Consider the following 27,126-nt stretch of genomic DNA (forward strand, 5'->3'; position numbering starts at 1 on the left):
GACGGACAGACGGAAGGACAGACGGACGAACAGACAACGCCAAAACAATATCCCTCCGCCTATGGAGGGGGATAAAAAGCGGGTAATATTCATTTATGATTTTGCATCTTTCGACAACAATATTTAATTCAACCATATATTTTAATACATATCATATTAGATCCGTGTTTTTAAGCAATGACGGCGTTGGCCATGTCACTGAAAATCAAAGTGTTCAAATTGTGTTTGATTTAATGTTCGTGAGTTAACACAGTGTTTTTTCAAATGATGTTTTATTTTTGTTTTATATTAAATATTCCATAATTACGAAAGCATGCATACGACTGTCAAATCAGCGTGAATATATCGGCTGGTATTAAAAATACTAAATCTCGTACCGATGTATAGCTCTTTTTAATGGCTTTATTCTGAAACATATGAATGTGTGTATCATAACCATGAGTACAAATGAAACATTAAGTATGTGTTTATGTGTTCAAACCTTCTGTCTATTTCGCCAGCAGTGTTGATGTATTCGTATGCACCCGTTGGATCACAGCGACCTGGGACGTATATGTATTCAATATATTAAATGAGAAGTTAACAGAAGTATGTACTACCGACACGGAGCCCATATAACAGCACTGTTAGGACAACTGAATGTTAATGTATTTATTTTGTATGCACTCGTTTGAGAGAACTCTGTTCCAACAAGTTATTGTGTTTTCCTTCAATTCCAAATAACAGTAAACATGTATAATGTATGGCTGATTATGGGTCCCGCGTTCGCCCCATGTTAACTTCCGGCAGCGCCAAACATAGACAACTAACAGTAGATTTTTATTTTATATTTATATTCCTATATTTTGTTCATTACGTTGATATCGTTCAAAATCAATCTGCCTTGAAAAAATATGTGTATTATGAACTGTTGGTAGCATGTTTTATTCAACAAAATCCAATTCAGTGTTAATTTTTTATTGTATTTTTTACGCGATGTCATTGACTTAGATTTGTGTCAATTTGTGATACTGTATGAAATGTGTTCCCGGACGACGTATTCATGTAATGCACTCCTCCGTAAATAGTAAAAGTGTTGCTTATATATACATACTGTTTGAACAATTCCTTTCTCATATATATACATGTATACTTATTTATAATTGTTCTTGTATCCTCATAGGATCCAGTGTTTTTGAAAGTATATTTGTTAGTGCTTTATTATATTTTTATTATAAGTCAGTACTAAGATGACTTACCAGCAAGCATAAGTTTTTGGAGGATGTGTGCTGTGTCACGAAACTTGGGCACATGTAGAGAGCAGCCAAGGTCTAAGAGTTGCGACAGAAACAGTGCGTACCGCTGATTGTTGGACGTCAACTGTAGAAAGATGTGAAGCATTTGAGTCGAGTCCTGAGAAATGGGGCTTTAAGCATGTGCATGTTGCGAAGGCTAATCTGGGGTAACACTTTACGCCAAAACTTGATTTTTGCTAAGAGACTTCCTTTCAACCAAACATAACACACAAGCCGAAAGTGTTGTCCCTGACAAGTCTGCGCAAACTGCATAGGCTAATCTGGTACTACACTTTACCCACATGCATTAAACCCAGTTTTCCCTCAGCAAGGCTTATTTGTTTTAATCAAGTGCATATGAACCCACATCATAAGAGAATTTAAGAGCTTGACAGCTGTACAGCCCAAACATATTGTGTATGCAGCAAATAGTTTGATGTAGTATTGCTGCACACAAAAAACATGTTTCTTTGCTATTGAGCAACTGTTGGGTCTCAGACTTACATACTGATGCAGGATTGCAAATGACTGAGTACACAAATTATTTATTAATATAAAAACATTAATTGAGCTGCGCTCTTGGAACACTGGGCTTAATGTGCAGTCTACTCAGGCTAATCAGGGACGAAACTGTCAACTTTTTATGGTCTCTCTTTAGCAAAACTCCAGCTTATTCCAAAAGGGCGTCCATGATTAGCCTGTGTACATTACACATGCTAATCTGGGACAACAGTTTAGGTACACGGATTGAACCCAGTTTTCTAAGAATGAAGCTAAAATACATACCACGCCGGGTAGACAGTTCTCCGCTTCTATGTTTGGACCTTCAAAGCCAAGGACCAGCTCGGTAAATAGCAGCTGAAACATAAATAGAAAGAAATCATAGGTGCTGAAAAATTAATAGAAAGCAATCATGCCAGCAGAAATATTAATAGAAAGCAAACATAGAAGCCAAAGCATTCACACAAAGCAATCATAGGAGCTGAAACATAAACAAGAGGGCCATGGCGGACCTGGTTGGTTGCTCACCCGAGAAGTATTAATGATAAGTTAGCGTTGTAAACTTTACTTTCCCCCCAAATGCTTGGACAGTGCTTGATATATAAAGGCCATAGTGATTCATCATTGATGCATTTTTAAATGCACATGTGATACTTGTGTTACATAATACACTTGCAAACTTCTATCAAGGTTCCAGCTTTCTATTGTGATCCAACAGATCTAAAGCTTTTGATGTAAAATCAATAATCTTATATGGATAATGTTTTTATACTTTCAGATATTGCTCAATATAAAGAAGTGAAACTCCAGCTGCTGGAGCAGTATTTAATTCTCATTATACACAATTAGTTGGTCCTTTATTCAAGGCAAGTGACCGATTGCCAAAACAGCACAAAACAGCACAATACAAAACAACATACATAACACATAAATGAATAAAGCTGGGGTCATCGCCTTGGAACGGTCAATGCAGAGCATTGGGGGTTTAAACCATTTGATGTTTTCAAACAGCATTGTCATTCTGCTCCATTAAAACAGGTGTTTATTTCTATCAAAGTATGAATTTGTTTGGTTTAAATGTGTGTAAGGCATTAATTGGAATGAATGCTATGTTTCTGTTAGCATAAATACATTGAAAACAACAAAAACACTATATTTAACTTTAAACTAGATGGACCAAAACCATTTTTGAACTCAACCGTCGTATCCAAGAAAAAAAATGTTCTGACAACATGTCATGAAGATTGAGCAAACAATGTGTCTTCTAGACTGTTCACATGTTTTTACATGTATATACAAATGTACATATGGAGAAAACTGCCCCACCCCCTGGCGGCCATGTTTTTTTCACGAATCGAGACTATTTTCAAACTCAACCAATATATCCATAAAACCAATGTTTTGACCAAGTTTCATGATGATTGGACAACAAATGTGACTTCTAGAGTGTTCACAAGCTTGTTTACTATATAAATATAAGGAAAAAGACCGCGTCCTGGCGGCCATGTGTTTTTTTACCGATCCGAACCATTTTAAAACTCAACCGTCGTATCCAGGAAACAAATGTTCTGACCAAATGTCATGAAGATTGGGCGAAAAATGTGTCTTCTAGACTGTTCATATGTTATCACTATAAACATATAAAGAACACTGTCCCACCCCCTGGCGGCCATGTGTGTCCACTGATCACGATCATTTTCAAACTCGTCCGATATATCCACATATCCAATGTTTTGACCAAATTTCATGATGATAAGGCAAAAAATGTGACTTCTAGAGTGTTCACAAGCTTTTTTACTATATACATATACGGAAAAAGACTTCCCCCCTGGCCGCCATGTTTTTTACGGATCCGGACCATTTTCGAACTCAACCATCGTATCCAGGAAACAAATGTTCCGACCAAATTTCATGTAGATTGGACCAGAAATGTGACTTATAGAGTTCAAATGTTTGCGCTATATATAGAGAGAGAGAAATCTGCCCCGCCCCCTGGCGGCCATGTTTTTTCACTGATCTGGACCATTTTCAAACGTGTCCGATATATTAATTAAACCAATGGTTTGACCAAGTTTCATGATCAGTGGGCAAAAATTGTGACTTCTAGAGTGTTCACAAGGTTTCTTTATAGCAATATAAGGAATACTGCCCCGCCCCATGGTGGAAATGTTTTTCAATGGACCGGAATAATTTTTAAACTCAACCAACATATCATTAAGACAAACATGTTGACAAAGCTACATGAAGATTGGGCATCAAATGTGACTCCTACAGTGTTCACAAGGTTTTTCTTGTTTTTGACCTAGTGACCTAGTTTTTGACCCAGCATGACCCAGTTACGAACTCGGTCGAGATATTATTGGGACAAATGTTCTGACCAAGTTTCATGAAGGTTGGACAAGAAATGTGGCCTCTAGAGTGTTCACAATGCAAAGTGTTGACGACGGACTCACGACGGACAAAAGGCGATCACAAAAGCTTTCCATGAGCAATTTTCGCTCAGATGAGCTAAACAAAGCAATCAAAAGAGCCCAGTCCGGGACGACACTCTTCGTACATGCATTAAGCCCCATTTTCCCAGATCAAGACTCGCATCATTCCCTTGATCCCATTGAAGCTTTACTCACCATTTTGTCCCTGAGAGGGACCTGGGAGATGAGTTTATTGTTCTCCCGGGGCTGCAGGAGGTCTCCATTCACGTACAGGTCCACCTCCACGTTGCTGTTGGCCTTCACACGGTGCAGGATGTGCCGACGTACAGCACCTGGCAAACACAATGCAATTGAGAGGAATTACACCTGTGTTTTCAAATACAATCTAGATTGATCAGAATCTTTAGGCTCATACAAACCAGTGTCCGTATTCACCAACCCACTCTTAGACTTGAGAATAAAGAATAGACTTGGAGCCGAGAAAATACATTCAGTGTTTGAATATACATGTATACAGGCCTCCATTGGTGATTATGTTATTAACATTAACAAAATGTTTGGTGAATACGGGCCCTGTGCTTTCTTTATACATATTCTAAGTAATGCTCATATAAATTAAGAAAAACCGCATTAACATGTTGACATTTTGTGGAAAAAAATGAATGGGAATAAAAAACAAGAGGGCCTGAAAGGCCCAAAGTCGCCCACCTTAGATAAAAAGAAATGACCTGTTTTTTGCAGCCCAAGATATAGACCTGTTTACCCTACCAATTGCTTCTCTGTAGTATGGAGGGCATCTCTCAGTAGTTTTGGGCTGTTGTCAGTAGTTTTAACCTTTCAATCATTTTGAGCATTAAAACACCATTACTGGGTCACATATCAGTTTAACGGCACATAAAGCATAAGATGAATTTACTTGCTAATAATTAAATCTGTTAAGTGATTGTATTTGCTTTTATTTGTTACAGCCTTTGCCATTTGGTGTGGGAAAAATTGCGCGATAAACCATGAAATTGGAAAAATAGCGCGATAAACCATGAAATTGGAAAACACTAAGCATTATAAATATGATTATAAGTAACATAATTAAAATTGTTTTTTAGTGCATATTTGACAGCATTTTTATATTATAAAGTGCTGCTTTAATGTCTTCTTACAATGAAGACAATATTTAATTAATATCAATCCACATGCATATTAAACTTACAATAATCTGTAGATTCTTAAATACACCATTTGATCATAAGCTCTTTAAGAGTAGCTATTAACTTAATTCAGTATTTTATAAAATTAAATATCATAAGGGGAAAACATAAACAAATATTGACAAACACCCTTAGTGTTCTTGTTGTGTTTATAAAGTATTAAATGGAGTTAAAATAATATATTTTATTTGTTTACCTTTCAATATCTTGCACTTGATAACCTCAGTTCAATGTTATTTCATTAAACTGTACAGCGTAACAAACATAATAAAGCAGAATATGCATATGAATCTGAGTATACACAGATCCACTAACATATAAATCAATATAAAGAAGTGAAACTCCAGCTGCTGGAGCAGTATTGAATTTTCATTAAAAACAATTAGTTGGTCCTAAATCATGTTTGTCTCCTTCCTTTTGCGAACGATACTCATTATCGACTAAAACACGGTATTGGTGCTGAAAGTAGTCTCACTTAATCAAAAAAATGAAATGGTAGATACAGCATTTCCTTGGTGTTATTTTTAAAGCTCAACGTATCCCCTACTCAAATCAAATTGAATTTTATTTGATCATGCATGCATTATTTTTTTATCTAACATTTTCATCCTATGGTATAATACAAGTTACAGACACTACACTAGTCATATAACATGCAAGAAAAACATAGCAGAACTTCAAAACTTCAGATATTTTCACTTTAACATCAACTACAGGTTATAAACTGTTGAAATAAAGCAAAAAACCAAAAGTGATAACTATCTTAACAAAAAAATCAAAGCATTAATTAATCAGGTATCAGACCAAAAGAGAACCAAGAAACTTTTCTATAACTTTTATTATAGACCCACAAGAAAGCTAATTAGGCATTTTTCTGAAACCAGGAAGTATATTCAAACACAATAAATCGAAACGATTGGTTTGAAAAAGCATAAGTTTTCATAAAAGGTAGAATTGCATGCTTAACTTTGGTTACAGACACTACCAAAATATATGATTCCAAAAACAGTTGCAGAAAGGCATAAAGCATTAAAAAATGCACTATAAAAGCAAGTTTACATATAAACAGTGACTTGAACATTATATCAAATGATTTTTGATCTGTTAGAATTTTAGTAAAAACACATTTTTGTGTACATGATCTGAGTTGGTAACAGACATTACACATTGGGTAACAATAGCTGTCCAGGAGACGTGTAGCTTGACAATTCTCAGTGCTGGGAACATACAAGTCAAAGAAGACTAATCTGACATTATGCGTTTGGCATCGCATATGAATTGGCACACCTGTATAGAGTTTCAAATTTATATAATCTAGAATTTCATTATGCAGCAATAAGCATTACCAAATAATGTGCGGAAAACTTTCCAAACATTTCAGTGTAAAAAAAATGTAATTTTGCAAGCAGCAAATCAGTGATGTATTTTGACCCTTTGTTACTCTAGCTATCAAGATAATCCCAGAGAAGTTTAAGCTTTAAGTAATGTTTGCCCTGAATTTGAATTTGTGAAGTCCACTTTCAATAATATCTCTGGATCTTGTGCGCTATAAACAAGATGACATCTATTGATTCCTGTAAACAGTTCAAAGTTTCTGCTACTAATTAAAGTATAAGAATGTAAATTTATATACATGTAGTGTAAAGCATACAGTGCGCATGTCTTCATTGATCCATTCATAAGCAAAGGAAATGATTAAATGCAGGCATTTGAATCAAAGTAAAAAACAGAAGTTACTTCAGACATGCTTAAAACTCATCACTTCAGCTTTAAAAATGATTTCATATGCTCTTTGATAGCATGAACAATAATAAGTTAAATGTGTAGGCATTGTAGAGTCTGTAACCATATGACCATCAAAACAAACTGTTTGATATTGTGTCTGATCTCAGTAAATTCTCAAATGGTTTTGTTTGGATTTACTGTTCTCATGATATTTAATGCAAAAAACTTTGTTTCCAATTGCATATTCTAAGAGATATTTGAAAAAATGCCAATTTATAGAAAACTACACTAAGAAGACAATTTATTTACATTATTATGATTAATATTTCAAATTTCAGACAGAAAATGTCTAAATAATGCAACTTAGACATAAGCAATGTAATACATAATACAATTTTGTTTCATTTTACTCACATATAACAAACAAGATGTGTTTGAGAAACACAATGTCCCCCCTTTATGACGTTTGATCTTGTAGGATGACCTTGACCTTGACCCTTCACCACTCAAAATGTGCAGCTCCTTGAGATACACACGCATTTTAAATATAAAATTGCTAGCTTCAATATTGCAGAATTGACATTACATGCGCAATTTTGACCCATATACTTGACCTTGAAGGATGACCCTGACCTTTCACCACTCAAAATGTGCAACTCCATGAGATACACATGCATGCAAAATATCAAGTTGCTATCTTCAATATTGCAAAAGTATTAATAAAATATGCGATTTGGGCCACATATATTTGACCTCTGACCTTGAAGAATGACCTTGACCTTTCACCACTCAAAATGTGCAGCTTCATGAGATACACATGCATGCCAAATATCAAGTTGCTATCTTCAATATTGCAAAAGTATTCATAAAATAAGCGATTTGGGCCACATATATTTGACCTATGATCTTGAAGGATGACCTTTACCTTTCACCACTCAAAATGTGCAGCTCCATGAGATACACATGCATGCCAAATATCAAGTTGCCATATTCAATATTACAAAAGTATTCATACAATGAGCGATTTTGGCCACCTATATTTGACCTCTGACCTTAAAGGATGACCTTGACCTTTCACCACTCAAAATGTGCAGCTTCATGAGATACACATGCATGCCAAATATGAAGTTGCTATCTTCAATATAGCAAAAGTTATTGCAAAATGTTTAAGTTGGCGCAAACCAACCAACAGACAAACCAACAGACAGGGCAAAAACAATATGTCCCCCACTACTATAGTGGAGGACATAAAAAGGTTTAAGGCTTACAGAAGGAAGTTAGTGGTTACAGACACTACGAATTTTAGCGTAGCATAATCAAAATGGTAGATACATTGCCCCAGATAAGCTGCGTATCTGCGTGTTTCACCCTATTAAAATGTTTAAAAATGCAAAGAAATACAAAATCATGCGTATTGAAAACACAACCAATTTGACTTTTACACAAATTTGTCAAATTTGATGCGTATTATCGTAACGCGGTGACGCTTACATTCAGCAAGCTCAGCAAACGGTCATAGTTATTTAAACGCTATGCGGACTGGAATTCATAGTTAAATTAAGCGTCTGACCAAATTATTAACGACGACAAACATGAGTTTTAAATCTGACTTAATTCGTCGCTCATTGTGCATGTATTTGTAAAGCGTCTGTACTTTTGGTTTCTATAATGATGCGAAGTAATCATTCGTGTTACCGGTTTTGTTAGAAACTGTGTATACAGCAGTTGAGTTGACATCCAAAAAACATGATGGAAAGTCTGTGACTGAACAAACCTGTCAAAAGTATAAAAAGGCATGTCCTTTGTTAGAAATTGTCGACATTTTTGTAAGTTTATATCATGGACAGTTTCAAGGATTAAAGATATTACGAAACATAAGTTTATAAAAATTTATGATGATAGTTTACAGTTCTATTGAATCAATACAAGTGTGCAGCGTCAATAGAAGTAAATCAGCAATTTCTTTAAGGTATGCATTTTTATTACTCATTTCCCTCTATTTGAAGAATGAAACCAACCTATTTTTCAAAATCAATTGGTGAAAACCCTATTTCCCAAATAATTATCTGGGGCACTGTAGATACATACCTGAGTCATTACAAAAGGTTTGTTCTTGTCTTCTCTCCATATTAAAGGGTTGTATCATCGTAAAGAACACAGACATATTAAGATAAATCATTTTAGAAAAAGAAAATCAGGTTATAGTGTTCCTAAATAAATTGTTCATAAAATAATTCCACAAGAATGCTTACAATATTTCATCCCAAAAGGTCTTGCATTACCTTTTTTGCACATTAATCTATTGCACAATGTATGATATAACATTCCAACATAAAAGATGAAACTTTCTCATGAGTAAAACAAAATATTTGTGAGAAATAGAACAGGGACTTTTTTCCTTCATTTTTTACACATTTTTGTAGTGTCTGTAACTTTTTCTAAGTAGTATTTTTTTCAATTTTGATAATATTTTAGCAAGGCAAATTTCAGCCAACTTAGACATGACACGAATTCACATTAGCAAATGTAGTATTTATACTTTTGCATGGAAAAACTTCTAAACTATTGCCACGTAAAACTTTCAATGGTTACAGACACTACAGAATTTTAAATAAAAAGATTTACCAATGAACTATCATTATTGCTTAAACCCCGGCTTATCTAGTAGTTTGAATGGGTGTTGTACTTATCCTAATACATAACTGAATTTTTTATGTTAATACAAGTTTAATTTACTAAAATTTTGTACCAATAATTGGAGTATAACAATAAGTATATGTTTGAATTTTAGTGTTGAAACAAAATCCCTGCAAGTAGTATTTTACTTATAAAATCCATAATATTTTACCCATTTCATTTATTCAAGCAGCAAATCGTACCGGATACAAGTATGTGAAAGATTATACCAATGTTTGCATAATTTGTTGCTGATATCAAGAGCATTTCTCATTTAAATCAATAGATTCTTTCAAGTGAGACTGCATAACGCTAAAAAAAGGCCATTTTTAGAGCATGTTTCAAGGTATATCTCAAGAACGTGTAGCACTAGCCTCTTGAAATTTTCAGGAAAGTAAGATGGGTATATGCCAGTGTAGTGGACCTTTAGAATTAATTCGTATCTTGTATATTTTTTCTTAGCCATGGATATAACATAAAAAATGCAAATCAGCACCAATACCGTGTTTTAGCCGTAATATAATAAATGCTTTAACTTTGTGAGTAGACTGAACTACAATTTTCCAACACTTGTTTCCGTGACGCACATTCACGGTGCATATTTCTGATAAATATTATATTTTTAATTTTATCTCAAACGTAGTATTTTGCGTGAATTGACACACGCATTACATTATTCCCTAATGACCATATGATATCCGTTGTTAATTTGAATGGTATTTATTATTTTCGCCGTAAATCGCAATTTCTCGTCTGCTTGCCGCCATTATGGACGTGTGTTAAAACAGGCGTGCTCAATCCCGATACATCGACTATCGTCGGTATTCTCCGCAATAGAGAGAAAGAGATGTGTATACTGGATAACAACGTTAAAACATATATATTCGGCTAAATTTGCGAACCAATACGCAAGTCAGTTGTTGTTCGGTGACGACTCGACAAGCTCGATCAGCACTCGTTCCCCGGGAGGCTTGAATTTTAACGTTTCTTACTACGCAAGCGCCAAAATGATTATGATTGACAAATTACCCGCAAAGACCAAAAATAAGCGAAAGTACGATTAAAAACTGAAATTTGACCATTTTGATAGATGGATCCGTAGTTTTTCAGTACAAATCCGTAGTGCGTAGTTTAGCCAAATAATCCATAGTAACTACGGCGAATCCGTAGAAGTAAACAGGTCTGATTAGATATCAATGGAACAAATGTTCTAACCAAGTTGTATGAAGAATGAACAACAAATGTCCCCTCCCCTGGCGGCCATGTTTTTCAAAAGACATGAACCATTTTTGAACTCGTCCAAGATATCATTGAGACAAATCTTCTGACAAAGTTTAATGAAGATCCGAAAATAAATATGTCCGCTACAGTGTAAACAAGAGATTGCCAAGCAATATTGTCCCCTACCGGTGACACTCCACCATTGTCAGATTAAAAAAATATATTTGATGCCATACAAACCAGAATTCTTGACGCAGGAACAAAATGAAATGACATTCATAACCTCCATATTGCCATCTATCCATTTTTCAAGTTTCATGAAAAAAATGAAGAACTTTTAAAGTTATCCTAGGATCCCGAAAAGTGTGACAGACTGACAGACAGACTCACGGACACACAGAGCGCAAACCATAAGTCCCCTTCGGTTTCATCGGTAGGGGACAACAAGGCAAATATTCATGACGCACAACGGAATACAGACAATTGACAAAAGGTGATCAAAAAAGTTAACCATGAGCAAAAAATATTAAAAAGATTGTCACCATGTTGTAAGATGATATTAAAACAAATCGAGTAAACTAAATCAAGAGATGATAACAACATTTGCACTCAGCAAGTGTCATTCAGATTGAACTAAATATGTGACTAAAAGTATTCACAATGTTTCACAATAAACTACTGTAGACATACATCAAACTACCTACCCCCTGACAAGACTTGTTTATAAACAAACATGAACTATTAACTGACTCAACTTGCAATTATATTTCTTATTAAAAAAATCAATAAATACGTTTTAAAACACAAATCTTTGATAATGTGGGTTATTGTATTAAACAATAAAACCCAGTTTATTTGAGCAGAAATGTTGACTCTTCAAGGGAGAGTATCTTGAGCATACTATGTTGATGAATAAAGAGTTCTCTCAAATTCCTGAGTAAGAGTTACTGCCCATTGTATAAATAGAAAGTTCAGAGATCACTTTCTATCTGGCATTGGATTCCAAGGCTTAACCATACAGATAAAGTTGAAATGAAAAAAAATCTTCATTAATCTGCAGAGATATTTCTTAGTTATATAACAAAACCATCACAAAATGTCTGGAAAAGGTAAACCAGCAGGAAGGAAGAGGAAAGCTCAGACAAAACTGCCAGAAAATCAGGAAACTAGAGTGTTGACAAGCTTTTTTACTTTATAAATACAAGGAAAAAGACCCCTCCTCCCTCCCCTGGCGGTCATGTTTTTTTCCCAATCCAAGCCATTTTTTAACTCATCTGTCGTATCCAGGAAACAAATGTTCTGTCCAAATTTCATGAAGATTGGGCAAAAAGTGATTCTTGTAGACTGTTGACATGTTTTCATTACATACATAAAGAGAAAAATGCCCCACCCCCTGGCGGCCATGTCTTTCCACCCATGATTACCAATTTCAAACTCGTCCGAGATATCTATAAAATCGATGATTAGAAAATTGTGTATGATGATTTGGCAAAAATTATGACTTCTCGGGGGGTGGGGGGGCATGCGTATACGGGAGCTTACTGAATTTAAGTGAGAAAGTTGGAACAAAACTTCCAAGATGGCGTCGTTTTAGTGTTTTTATGTTAAGGAGTAGCAGATAATTTCACCCAGTAAGCCAGTTTATATTTCTTTTCGGATCTACGATGTTTGTGCTCCCCTCAGAGTTTTGTTTCAATACCGTAGACGTCCGAATGAAAAAGTTATTGAAGCAAAACTGTCAACAAATTTGTTGTTTTATTTCTTGACCTTCGAGATGATTGATGTTCGAATATCATTTTCTCTCACAATAAACAGTATTTATACATGTTTACAGTAAAATATAACATAAACCACGATTATTGTATTATCTCGACGCGTTTTTATGTCTATTAATTTATTTAATGCCGAATTATAACGGGTTTACTCCCCTTTTTGGAACTAAACTTCCTTTTAAGCACATTTTGGGACCTGACTTCCAAATGATAAACAGCTCTTTCCTATGTTAGAAGGTTTTATGCGAAAAAACTTTCGTGAATGACTTCCGCATTGGTGCGAATGTTTTGGAAAACATTTTCACTTGAGGAAATCAAGTTATCTTTTTTATTAATTGTTATATTATTAGTTTTTATTATTATATGTTTTATCGCGTACTTAATGCTTACATTTAGTGTGTGTAATATAAGACAGTCGACGGTATTATTAACACAGTGTAATTCTTACCTGTTTATTTTAACACATATGGACATACTTAATATGTTTGAATATGCATCAAACGGAATACTATGCCTAGTTAACGGAATACTATAATTACTATTTCCAGATATCAAGACGCCAGTTATATATGTTAAGGATGCCAAGATTTAAAAAGACGGTGTAACGAAGTGTGTACCGCTCTAGAAAGCGAAAGGTACATGAAAACCCACCTATCAAACAAAAAAAATTACGTCGAAGAACCATGCCAAACAATCACATGTACGTGCAATATAAGTGTAATGAAAAACAGAAAAGAGTAAAGCAGTTTCGATACTAGTATAAGGTTAATGTAACCAAATACTGCCATTGTTGCGATTCGGAATACATGAAGCAATTTGGAATACCTGACACCTGCTTAGAATATGCATATCGGTAGATGTTTTTTTAATGGAAACTTAAATATTAATTGTTTATTTAATACAATGACATTTGACACTTGTTACCATAACGATACTGATACATATATGTGACTTTGATGTGACACATTTTGGACGACCTTCTTTTAAACCAGTTCTGAGTAGGTCACTATATTATAATCGCAAAAAGTGAATTTGTAGTGGATAGAAAGATTTGTGCAAATGCAATACACGATATGATTTCAGTAGAAGTGATCAACATATAGATGTATTTTTTTCTCTTTTATATATATGTGAATACATATTATTTAAGACTGTTGTATCGAGGGAATAACGTATTGGTTTACTTAGAAAGATTATTTCGTTTGTTCTTAACATTGCCTTCTAATCGTAAGTAATAATAATATGTCAACTGTATAACGAATTTATTCCGACCGAAATATTTTTTATCATGTATGTAAGTGCTGAAAACATTTAAAAATGTATACAGAGACATCGTTGGAAGAAATGATGTAACACAGATAATGGTTTATTTTCATAAAAAAAGTTCGAAACTAGCATCATGACATAAACGGAACAAAACGTGTAATTACTAGCACTCATAGCAATTATATGTCAGACTTGTCTATGTAGAAATAATCAAATAAAACATACAAAAACACATATTACATCAGCTGTTCATTTTTTTTGTTTGGTTCGTTTGTTTTATTTGCTGTTTTTGTCCGGCTCTGTTGAAGGACTCTCTCTTGCATATTCTACATTTAAACTCATGTGGTCCATAATTGGGGAATGGTATCCTAGTCCTCCGCTAATTTTAAGTTCCTAATTACGTAATTTTATACTGCAACGAAAGATGCACTTATGATCGCCATTTAACCTTCATCATCTGAAGACAGTAAAAGAATGGTTAAAGAAAATTTCATATCACAATAAGGTCGAAACTTCATAAAATACATTGAATTAATTAAAATATTACTAAAAGGGCTGATAAACATTCTATTATCTCGTACATCAGCCACCCCACAACCCATCTTCTTTAAAATCGGTGAATTGATTCAGTTGGTCGGCAGATTTTGTGTACAGCATTTTTATAATTCTACAGTAAAATGATTAAGAAAACACTTAAATTGCACCACATAAAATGCTATAAAACTATAATATTGAAGTACACATATAAACTTTATTATAGATGGGTAGCTATTTCGTGTCAATCTCATCACATATGAAAGAGCTGTTGGTCATTTGGAAGTCATGTTATGCTGCTTAAAGTGCATATAGATGCATAACTTAATTTAGATTAAGCAAAATAAAACACTAGGTATTTGTCAAGATTCATGAGAGTCAAATATATACTAGAAGTAAGAGCGTAATCGTGCGCAGCGAGATTTGTTCATAATTATAGAATTGAAGCTCTTATTGCTTTCTTTCGAAATAATGTCATGTCTCCGCACAAATATGCAATACGCCTCGGTGTTTTTTAATATGCGGATTAATGCTCCGTTTTAGATCCATAATTAATGAACGACTCAATATTTTCAAAAATTAACACCGGATTAAGGTTCACCGACATTTATTCATACATATTTGATATAAATATTATAGAGCTGAACAAAAAAAAATCATTAAACCCTGTTTTCCCGGCACATGTGCTGGACATACACCTTTAAATAAGAGCACCGCCTTGCGGTTGCAGACCGCTCATCTATTTTTCTTTTTAAAGGTGAAGGGACCTATCTCTATTTCAATCACAAAGGAGGGAATGGTGGAGTGAAGAGGCGTGTATAGTGTGGGGGTGTGGTCATTTATTACATTATCTTCCAAAAATGCAAAAAAAAATGCAAAAACAAATATATTTTTTTCGGGGGGGGTGGGATTCTTGGTTGGGATGGTTGGACGGTATTTAACAAAAAATTATAAAAATAAATGTGTGTATACTTTAAAAAAAATTGGGGGGGGGGATTCGGGAGGAGGGGGGGGGGCGGCGTGGGGATGGTTTAGGTAGAGTCTATTGTGGTTTGTCAGGTAAGAGTTGTTTTGTCAAAGTATCAATCAAATCTAATCATAAATAAAGAAGTTATGGCAATTTTAGCAAAATTTAAGAAATTTACCTTGAGAGACAAGGTAATTAAAAGGTCAAGGTAAAGTTCAACTTGCCAGGTACAGTACCCTCATGATAGCATGAAAGTATTTGAAATTTGAAAGCAATAGCCTTGATACTTTAGAAGTAAAGTGGATCTAAATACAAAATGTAAACATATATTCAAAGTCACTAAGTCAAAAAAGGGCCATAATTCCGTAAAAATGACAACCAGAGTTATGCAACTTGTCCTTTACTGCCCCCTTATGATAGTTAGCGAGTGTTCCAAGTACGAAAGCAATATCTATGATACTTAAGGGGTAAAGTGGACCAAAACACAAAACTTAACCAAATTTTCAATTTTCAAGTATAAAGGGCCCATAATTCCGTCAAAATGCCAGTCAGAGTTACATAACTTTGCCTGCACAGTCCCCTTATGACAGTTGGTAAGTGTTGCAAGTAGCTTTGATACTTTAGGAATAAAGTGGACCTAAACACAAAACTTAACCAAGTTTTCACTTTTCTAAGTATAAAAAGGGCTCATCATTCTGTCAAAATGCCAGTCAGAGTTACACAACTTTGCCGCACAGTCCCCTTATGATAGTTAGTTAGTAAGTGTTGCAAGTATGAAAGCAATAGCTTTGATACTTTAGGAATAAAATGGACCTAAACACAAAACTTAACCAAAATTTTCAATTTTCTAAGTATAAAAAGGGCACATGGGACATAACGGTATATGCAAATTGTTTATTCCTATAGCATATTGATTATTCTTATGATAGAAATTTAAGTACATATAGATTTAATAATAAGGAAATATTTTAATAATATGTTTGAGCAATTGATTAGTAACTATTGTAATTACTAATATGTAAGGAAATAATAAAAGATTATTTACATCAATATTTCTATCTTATACATAAGCAGAAGTTAAAAGTTAAAGTGGTCAAACTATTTGAGAGTTCATCTTGTGCATGTAAAGACTAGTGAAAATATTGGAAGGTTTGTCAATAAGCACGTTAACATGATATAGTGTGGGGTAAATAGATTGAAAAGTTGAATACAATATGTTGAAATTAGAAAATCAAGAGACCATATAACTATCAGACATTTGATTAACGAAACGGTCAACTTATTGACATTTAGGATTGCTATTACCTCATATCATGGGAACAGACCACATGAAAGGGGTGAACGGAAAGTCTTATTTGTACAGGCCATATAAAATAATTCACAGGCATTCACAGGCAAACACAACATAAAGTTTTATGTCACACCGAGTAATGAGGTTTTAGAATATTCTATAAGCAAGTAAGAACTCGAACAGATCGGGCTATCAATTCCCAAGGTGCAATGTAACCAATCCGTAATAAGACCGGACATTGGTGACCAATGGAAATTGCAAGGAAATTTTATGTCAATTAACCTGGGGATAAAATGCAGTGTTTTAGTTAGTAGTAGGCAGGCTGAGGGTAGATTGGAAAGAACTTTGAGATTTGTCACGTCTTCTTGACGTGGTGGCCATGTTGGCCGCCGCGCTGAAAAATTGTACCTAATGAACATTCGCAAGCGTTGTATTGGAAAATATTCAACAGAAATAAATCGCGCTGAAATCAGAAATGAACTTTGTTTGTAAATGTGTGTTCGCCACGAACAATGTGTAATTACGTGACACACATAATTCTGTCAAAATGCACGACAGAGTATCTAACATTGCCAGCCCAGTCCCCTCATGATAGTAAGTAAGTGTACCAAGTTTGAATGCAATAGCATTGATACTTTATGCGAAAAGTGGACCTAAACGCAAACTTAACCGGAAGCCGACGCCAAGGTGATGACACTAGTTCATTTTTTTTCAAAAAATAGATGAGCTAAAATCGCTATACCTATTCCAGTACTTGTGCAGTTAATAGATTGTAAACAATGACGGTTGAAATCCGTACGTGGGAATTTTTCTGGTAACCTAGAACGACGTCAACGTTCATGAAGCCTTTCATTCATAAATGTATACATGCATCGGGTGTCAAAACCAGCATCCCCGGATGTAAAATCTATTTTTGACCTGCATATTATCGGCTGCTGTGTGCACCCGCCAATTAGTTTAAAATGGATTCCGAACCGGTAAGTCGATTACAAACATCAGAACATAATATCCCTTCCAAAAAGGGCGCTATGCTGCTTAAAAGTACATGTATATTGCAAACAAGAATATCTATGAAACTGATGGATGCTCCCCGATGATGCGCTTTGTCATTCTATGTGTTAATAACCACCTAGAAAAATCTATTATTAGCCTCAGTTACCTTGACCTTGAGCCGAGTGACCTCAAACCTCATCAAAAGGTAAAGGTCTATGCAAGGTACCTACATGGCAAATATATAAAAGATCGCCAAAGTATTGAAGACCCTATGAGAAACTGTAAGAAAACCGTGACGGAAAATCTATTATTTGCTTCGGTGACCTTGAGCCCAGTGACCTCAAACCTCATCAAAAGGTAGAGGTCTATGCAAGGTACCTACATGGCAAATATATAAGAGATTGGTAAAGTATTGAAGACCCTATGAGAAACTGTAAGAAAACCGTGACGGAAAATCTATTATTTGCTTCGGTGACCTTGAGCCCAGTGACCTCAAACCTCATCAAAAGGTAGTGGTCTATGCAAGGTACCTACATGCCAAATATGAAAGAGATCGGTAAAGTAACAGAAGCATGACGGAAAATCTATTATAAGCCTCGGTGACCTTGACCCCAGTGATCTCAAACCTCAACAAAAGGTAGAGGTCCATGCAAGGTTACTACATGCCAAATATGAAAGAGATCGGTAAAGTATTGAAGGTGCTATGAGCAACTGTAACAAAAGTGTGAGAGAAAAATCTATTAATAGCCTCGGTGACCTTGACCCCAGTGACCTCAAACTTCATCAAAAGGTAGAGGTCCATGCAAGGTACAAACATGCCAAATATGAAAGAGATCGGTAAAGTATTAAAGGTGCTATGAGAAACTGTAACAAAAGTGTGACGAAAAATTCTATAATTAGCCTTGTTGACCTTGACATTGACCCCAGTGACCTCAAATCTCAAAAGGTAGAGGTCCATGCAAGGTGCGTACATGCAAAAATAAAAAAGACCGGTAAAGTATTGAGGGTGCTATGAGAAACTGTAACAAAAGTGTGACGGAAAAATCTTATATTAGCCTCGGTGACCTTGACCCCAGTGACCTCAAACCTCATCAAAAGGTAGAGGTCCATGCAAGGCACGCACATGCAAAATACGAAAGAGATTGGTAAAGAATTGAAGGTGCTATGAGAAACTGTAACAAAAGTGTGACGGAAAAATCTATTATTAGCCTCGGTGACCTTGACCCCAGTGACCTCAAACTTCATCAAAAGGTAGCGGTTCATGCAAGGTACCTATATGCCAAATATGAAAGAGATTGGTAAAGAATTGAAGGCGCTATGAGAAACGGTAACAAAAGCGTGACGGAAGTAAGGAAGTATGGACAAACTGGCAACTATATGCTCCACCGAAATTTTATTTCGGGGAGCATAAAAGGTGAAGTTCCCCAGGTACAATGTCGCAGTTTATTACAATACAAGTTATGTTTCATCTTTTGTAATGTAGCTTGAGGTTTCGTATCTTTGAAAAGTATGAAAGATGTATACGTTTAAACAGAGGAAACGTTCTTTAAAACATTCATATCAATGGTAAAATCATTCACGACAGAAAGTTCGTGTATTACCTTCTTACATGGGTATGAGCTGTGTTAGTCATTTGGAAGTCATGTCCCAAAATGTGCTTAAAAGAAAGTCAGATCCATAAAGAGGGGTAAAATCAATAGTTTTTGGCAATAAATTAGTTATAAGAGATAAAACGGCGCCAGGAAAATGAAATAATCATGGTTTTAGTTACATTTTACCATACACGTTCATCAATACTGTGTATTATAGGAGAAAATTATATTTATACATCCCATTTCTCGAACGTCACGTAAGGAGAAAACAGATTTGTGGAAGGTTTTCTTCAACTTTTTTATTCCGACGTCTACGATCTTGAAACAAAACACCGAGGGAAGCACAAACACCGGAGAGCCGAAAGGACGTATTCAATTAAAATAATTATAAATACAAAAGGGCTTACCGGGTTAAAATATCCTCTCTTCCTTCAAGAAAACCCAACAAACGACGCCATCTTTGAAGTTTAGTTCCAACTTTCGCACTTAAACGCGGTAAGCTCCTGTATACGCATGCCCCCCTGTAGTGTGTTAACAAGCTTTTTTTACTATATAAATATAAGGGAAATGACCCCCCCCCCTCTGGCGGCCATGTTTTTTATACCGATCCGAACCATTCTTAAACTCAACCGTCATATCTAGAAAACACATAATCTGACCAAATTTCATGAAGATGGGACCAAAAATGTGACTTCTAGAGTGTTCACATGTTTTCACTATATACATATAGAGAATACTGCCCGACTCCTGGCAGCCAGGTTTTTTAACCGATCTGGACCATTTTCGAACTCGTCCGAGAAATCAATGAAACCAATGTTATGACCAAGTTTCATTGGGCAAAAATTGTGACATCTAGAGTGTTCACAAGGTTTCTCTATAGCCATATAAGGAATACTACCCCGGCCCCTGGCGGCCATGTTTTTCAACGGACCGGAACCATTTTTGAACTCAACCAACATCATTTAGACAAACATTTTGACAAAGTTACATGAAGATTAGGCATCAAATGTGACTTCTACCGTGTTCACACGGTTTTTCTTCCTTTTGACCTTGTGACCTAGTTTTGACCCAGCATGATCCAGTTTCGAACTCAGTCGAGGTATCAATGGGACAAATGTTCCGACCAAGTTTCATGAAGATCGGACGATAAATGTGGCCTCTAGAGTGTTCACAAGGCAAAATGTTGACGACACACGACAGACCACGCACAAAAGGCGATCACAAAAGCTCACCTGAGCACGCTAAAACAAAATTTTCTTTAATAAAATTCATTTTAATTATTAAATACTTACCTGCTATCCCTAGTTATACCTTTTCAATGTGGGTTAGCTCCTCCAGAAATCTTCAAGTGCCGGAATCGGCCAGCTCTTCAACTGAAAACAGATCAGGTTAAACATAGTACAATGTAACCTAACTGGAAATCAAGAACCGCAACTCATCTTCCTTTTCATACAATTATAAAAGTATTAAACGATGAGCGGGATGGGAGGTGGAACTTACCGATAGCAGGTAAGTATTTAATAACATAAATGAATTTTATTTAAGAAAATTTGTTTAAATGTCATAAATACATTACCTGCTATCACTAGCTGATTTTGTAGCTGCGGCGGGAAGGTTAGTTTAAATTTTCCCATCACAGCAGAACCCATATTCAGGTTTTTTAGCCAGAGATAGTAAAACAACGTCCTTATGTAATCTTTGTCAGTAAAGTATTGTTCTTTAATTTCCGGATAGCGTCAGTACATTACGCCATGGAAGAAACTACAGTTTGAGCCACAACAAGAGGACCCAACATATATAAATTGTTTTGTTGACACTCAAGACAACGAAGATAGAATGAGGAACAGGTGGTCGGATTCCTCCAGAAGGCAGCTTGAAGCACTTCAGAAAGTTGAACATTAGTAATATACGCCCACAAAGCCGAAAGAACTCTTAATTGATGCGGTCTAATCTTTAACAGGAACAAATCCCTAGATGACAGAGAAGAGTAAGCCTTCCTAATAGTCGAGGCTACCCGATGAGAAATAGATGCCGCAGACACATCCCCCCTTTTAACGGAATGAAAAGTCTCTTAGGAGAACCTAGAAAAGACTTTACTCTTTTAAGATAGAATTTTAACGCCCTGACAGGGCATCGAAGTCTATCATCATCATCATGTCCACAAGTATTAGAAAGACTTTGAAGGGTTAAGAAGCCATAGAGGGGAGTTGATTTTTAGCAAGAAATCCTGGCTGACATAACAACGTAACAGATCCATCTGAGGAATCAAAACGAAGATGACCATCCTCGATAGAAGAGCATACATTTCACTTCTCCGTTTGGCTGAAGCCATAGTAAGAAGTAAAAAGGTTTTCCAAGTTAGGAACTGCAACGAAGCTTGATCAAGAGGCTCATAAGGAGCCTTAGTAAGAGAATCAAGAACAAAAGCCAAATCCCATTTAGGAGCAAGTGTTCGAGAAACAGGACGTTTGAGTTCCAAATCTATAATCAGTTCCGAAATAGCTGGATCAGCACAGACTTGTGATGACTTACTCTACGCCAATGTATGCAAAATCATAGATCTGTATCCTTTGATGGAGCTAAGAGAAAGTTTCTTATCATCAAAAAGATGAGAAAATCCGCTATGTGTCTTGAAGAGAGATTGAGGGGATCAATTTTCTCTCGAATATACCAATTAGAGAAGAGTTTCCAGCGAGAATCATAGACTGCTTTGGTGGACTTTCTCCTTGCAGAAGCAAAGAGGTTTGTAGCCCTGACAGAAACTCGTTTCTTCTGCAGAGATTGCCTGATAACGGCCAGACGTGTAAATAAAAATTGCTGGATCCGCATGAAGTCTGCCTCTCTGAGACAGAAGATCTATTCTGTGAGGAAGTTTCCTGGGATAATCATACAGGATACTGAGAAGATCGTTGAACCAAGATCTCCTGGGCCACCAAGGGGCAATTAGGAATATGCGACACGCACTCACCCTGATTTTTGCCAATATCTGGGGAATCAGAATGGGTCGGGGATAGGCGTAGGCGTCCAGTTGGTCACAATCGAATGAAAGCGCGTCTACTGCCCACGCTGCAGGATAATAAACTGGACTCACATTCAGTGAAAGTCTGTGGTTGTGTCTGGTCGCGAATAGGTCAAACAGAGGATAACCAAACACGAGAAAGATCTGATTGGTCACTTATGGATGAAGTGTCTTCTCCGATGGAAGTAACTGGTGTTTGCGAGACAAACCATCCGCCATGGCGTTTAGGCGACCTGGAATATATTTGGCCGGAAGAGAAATGTTGAGCTTCTTGCAAAGTACAAGTTACTTCCTGGTTTCCTGAAACAGGGAGTGAGAATGTGTTCCCCCCCCCCCTGTGCCTGGATGTAAGTGACAACTGATGTGTTGTCTGTTGACACCATCACACAAAAGTCTCGAAGATGTGACTGGAAATGAGATACAGCTAGAATAACTGCTCGCATTTCTAGATTGTTGATATGTAGATGTGACTCCTGATAAGACCACAACCCTGAAACTATCAGACTGAGTGGTTCCAGATGAGCACCCCACCCTTCCTTGCTCGCGTCCGTCATTAGATATAAAGACAGTTGCGGAGGAAGAAGGAGCACTCCTGCCAAGAGAGTATTCTCATCTAGCCACCACTGAGGATGAGGTATTAACTCCGGAAGAATTGGAATCTGCGACAACATATTGTCCGGAGACCATTTCCAACAAGAGAGGGCCAAGCAATATGGTCCCCTACCGGTGAAACTCCACCATTGTCAGTATTTTTTTTATTTTATTTTTACATTTGTTGCCACAGCAACCACAACTTTTGACGTAGGAACAAAATGAATTGACGTGCATAATCTCCATATTGCCATCTGTCCATGTTTCAAGTTTCATGAAATAAATATGAAGAACTTTTTAAGTTATCGCAGGATGCAGAAAAGTGTGATGGACAGACTGACAGACTGACACACAAAGCGCAAACCATAAGTCCCCTCCGGTTTCACCGGTAGGGGAAAACAAGCTGAGAAGTAATGCTGAAGAGGACGAAGGAACAGACGTCCTAACTGGACAAAGTCCACTGGTATTTCCGGCATCGGCGGTAGAAACGGTTGTCCCCTAGGGCTGATAAGGAGGCTGGCCGCTGTCAGCAGGAGGTTTGAAATTCCTCTTATTCAGCTGAGGTTTGCTCTTTTTACCAGAGTTCTTAACAGACGACCTCTGAGAAAAGAAAGGTCTGTTACTTGAAGACGGTCAATTACAATCTGACAGAGGATACCAGGAAGGCTTTTTAGATAAAAGATTATTCCTTCTATCCTTCTTAACTACTGGAACTGCCGGTGGTCTAGAAGCTGGACGCTTAAAGACCCCTTGGTGTTGACTAGTTATTTCTTGCTTAAGAAGCATGAAGTTGATCATCTTTGTCCGCTGTGAGTGCTTCTTGTATCTTCTCACCGAAAAGAAATCCTGATGAGAGAGGTGTTGCTCTGAGAGAATTTATAACTGGTTCTAATAGAAACTCTTTAGGTAAAGATGAAAGGATAAGATCTCTAAGAATCCTTAACATCTCCGACATTGAAGAAGCCACATTATGTGAAAGGCACAATGTCGTTTGTGATAGATGTATCTATAAATCCTGAAGTTCTTCCGGAACAGAGTCCGACCAATCACATACCAAGCGCAAAATAGTCACTAGCATTAAGTCTACCTGGTAAGATAGACCTAAAGCTCTCCGCTCTCTTCCTTCCCATTGTTCTAAGATGGAATAAGGAACAGAAACTGAAGTTGACGAACTAGGCTTGGTAAGCAAAAGCTTATTGATGTCTGGATCCTGAACCGGTAATTTTGAAAAATCCAAACCGGAAGTCGGATCAGGTACAGGATGCTTATATTTTCGAGCGCGTTCCTGAAGTTTAGGCTCATTTTATTAATTGAATTCAATGATTGAAACACAGATAAAACAGAAGGACCAATCGGAAGGCGTGTATCAACGCGGTAACTCGCCTTAGTAACCCTGTTAGGATCAAATGTACGAACTAATTGCTCAATGACCAAGATCGAATTAGTAGACACCTCCACAGGTCGTGAAAAATACTCTTTGCCAAGAGTCTGGAACATCAGTTCAAAGATCTGATTATTGATGCCGAATATTGATCAGTATCAATGTCTGCATCTGCAGCAGGCTCACTCTCAACAACACCAGCAGTGTGCAAAGAATCCATGAAAACAGAGGTAGGGATAATAGGAAGATTATCCTGCATAAAATTGTGATTCTCTGGTGAAGACGAATGACCATCCGCAAAGTCGACACACTGATAATTAAAACCGGAAGTCGACGGTATATTATCAGAAGTGGCACATTGTCCAAAGGAATCTTGAACCCATAATGTGTCACGAATGGACGGTGTAGCAGCCAGGGGTACACGACTAAGAACTGTAGTAGAAACCCGCGGTGCTCTCAAAGCAGCCGTAGTGGTGAGATGAACAGCAGAGCTTAAGGGCTGTGAAGTAGGACCAGTCACTGCAACATGATTTCAAACTGGAAACTGGTACTTTAGGTATGGAGACATTACAATCCGAAATAGGATAGTAATGAGAACGATCATGAGTCAGAGCGACAATACCTACGTGAAGCTTGTCTACGACCTTTATCCCTGTGATGCCGAGAGCTATATTGGCTGCGACGGGAATGACGTCTCATAGAGTATCTTTTTCGTGAGAATCCAAATGATCGGTAATGAATATGTTCATGAATACATATGCAAAACAATAATAAAAACGAGCATTTTGTATCTACAAACATCTATTTTACCAGACCACATCTGACGTTGAAATTTCGGCAATCGCCATAAGGAACACTGATTTTTAATTGGTTAAGTTTATTTTATGAACAATTGTACACAATTTTCGTTGATTTTGAATAGTAATGTTACTTTAAACAATGTATATAAACTGTACAATATAGTCAATAACTTGTTGACTAAAGTGCACGTGCTTAATTCATGACCACATGCAAAAACCCGGCAAAGTCGCAAAGTCAATTAATTCTCAACAAATTATTACGAGAAAATATTTCTGAATAGAGCAGAAACGATACATTATGCAATTCATCAATTCCAAACCCAAATATACTAGCAGAATTGAATACAAAGACCAAATTTCAAAGCCGATGAAAAATGGCGATCTGCAAGGCGTTATCCAGAAAAAAAAGATGAGTTGCGGATCTTAATTTCCGGTTAGGTTACATTGTACTATGTTTAACCTGAGCTGTTTTCAGTTGGAGAGGTGGCCGATTCCCGGCACTTGAAGATTTCTGGAGGAGCTAACCCACCTTGAAATGGTATATCTAGGGATAACAGGTAATGTATTTATGACATTAAAAATTGAATGAAAAATTAGTTAGAAGGCAAGGATACCTATGGTTTCGTTAGTGTGTGACCAGATCTCTATATAATCCACCTGTCTGCCCTGGTTTTGAAACTGCACCATCAACGACACCAGCTTACCACGACATGCTCTGGGGGGAAACACAATGGAAACATGAAGATATAGGAATAGCAGGCTGTCAAGTGACCTTTTTCCAAAAAGTAGGAAAAAATAAGAACTACTTTTGCAAAAAAAGTAGGAAAAAAAAGGTTTTTTTCCCTCAAAAGTAGGAATACATAATACAAAATCTCAAGACACAAGTCCAGGAAACATAGCTTGAAACAGAGCAGGAGTTTCGTCACATGTTCTGTATGGATACCCACTTGAAGCTACCTTAAGGGCCCAGAGGATTTCAGCCTTTTTTACCTGTTCCTTGTGTGATGGATGTAATTGCATACAGATAGATTTATCCCCACCACCCTGAGAGCTGCTTGGCTTTGGAGCACTTCCAAACAAACGCTTTTGTGAATTATGATGCATGTATTTCATGTTTTCCTTGTGTTTTTGTCCATCTGCATGACTTATCAGTTGATTAGCACCAGAATAACTACACGTGATAGACTTCATGCAGACAGTACGATATCCTGCAAACTCATTGCGAGTATCTCTCTTGCACCATGACCCAAGTGTTTTCCACTGTTGTCCAACTTTGTTTTCCCACTAGTCATTTTAGCACTTATAGTGTATCTATGATTATGAAGCTTCAAGCAAAGCTAACCTGTTAAAGAAGTATAATTAGATGCTGTTCAATTTGGTGTATCATCAAATAAGTGGTTAGAGGTCTTCTGTGTATGGATATAAAAATGGTAATATATTGTGCATGTTATATCCTTAAGCAGAAGACTAAATTTATTTAGTGATACACCAATTTGTTGTACAAGATTAATACTAGTATATCAAGCAGTGTCAATGCTCTGCTACAGCTACATTTTGAAACCTTTAAATTGACAATAGGGCGCAGTTATAATGAAACAAGTTACATTCAAAATGACTGGTCATTGAAGAGCAGATTATGCAACTGGAGATAGGACCTTATCACCGGACATCTTGTATGACATCATTGATTGGTCAATAAAACAGTTGCACTACATTGTTTATTTCAGCTTCAACTAATGTTTTTCACATCATTGATGACGTTGCGGGAGTGAAATAATGCCGTTAAATATTTTTAATACTACGCTGTAACACCTTGAAGTTACCCACTAAGTATGGCATCATACACAGAATATGTATCAGGGCATTAAGGCTCTGTGCATTTATCT

The 27,126-nt window shown here is 36.4% G+C and overlaps 1 pseudogene; it reads right to left on the reverse strand.

Moving 5' to 3' along the window:
• LOC127852434 (probable ubiquitin carboxyl-terminal hydrolase FAF-X) overlaps positions 1-27,126 on the reverse strand; it is a 121,425-nt pseudogene that overhangs the window by 5,218 nt on the left and 89,081 nt on the right.

Source organism: Dreissena polymorpha, chromosome 12 (genome assembly GCF_020536995.1).
Source record: "Dreissena polymorpha isolate Duluth1 chromosome 12, UMN_Dpol_1.0, whole genome shotgun sequence".
Lineage (NCBI taxonomy): Eukaryota > Metazoa > Mollusca > Bivalvia > Myida > Dreissenidae > Dreissena > Dreissena polymorpha.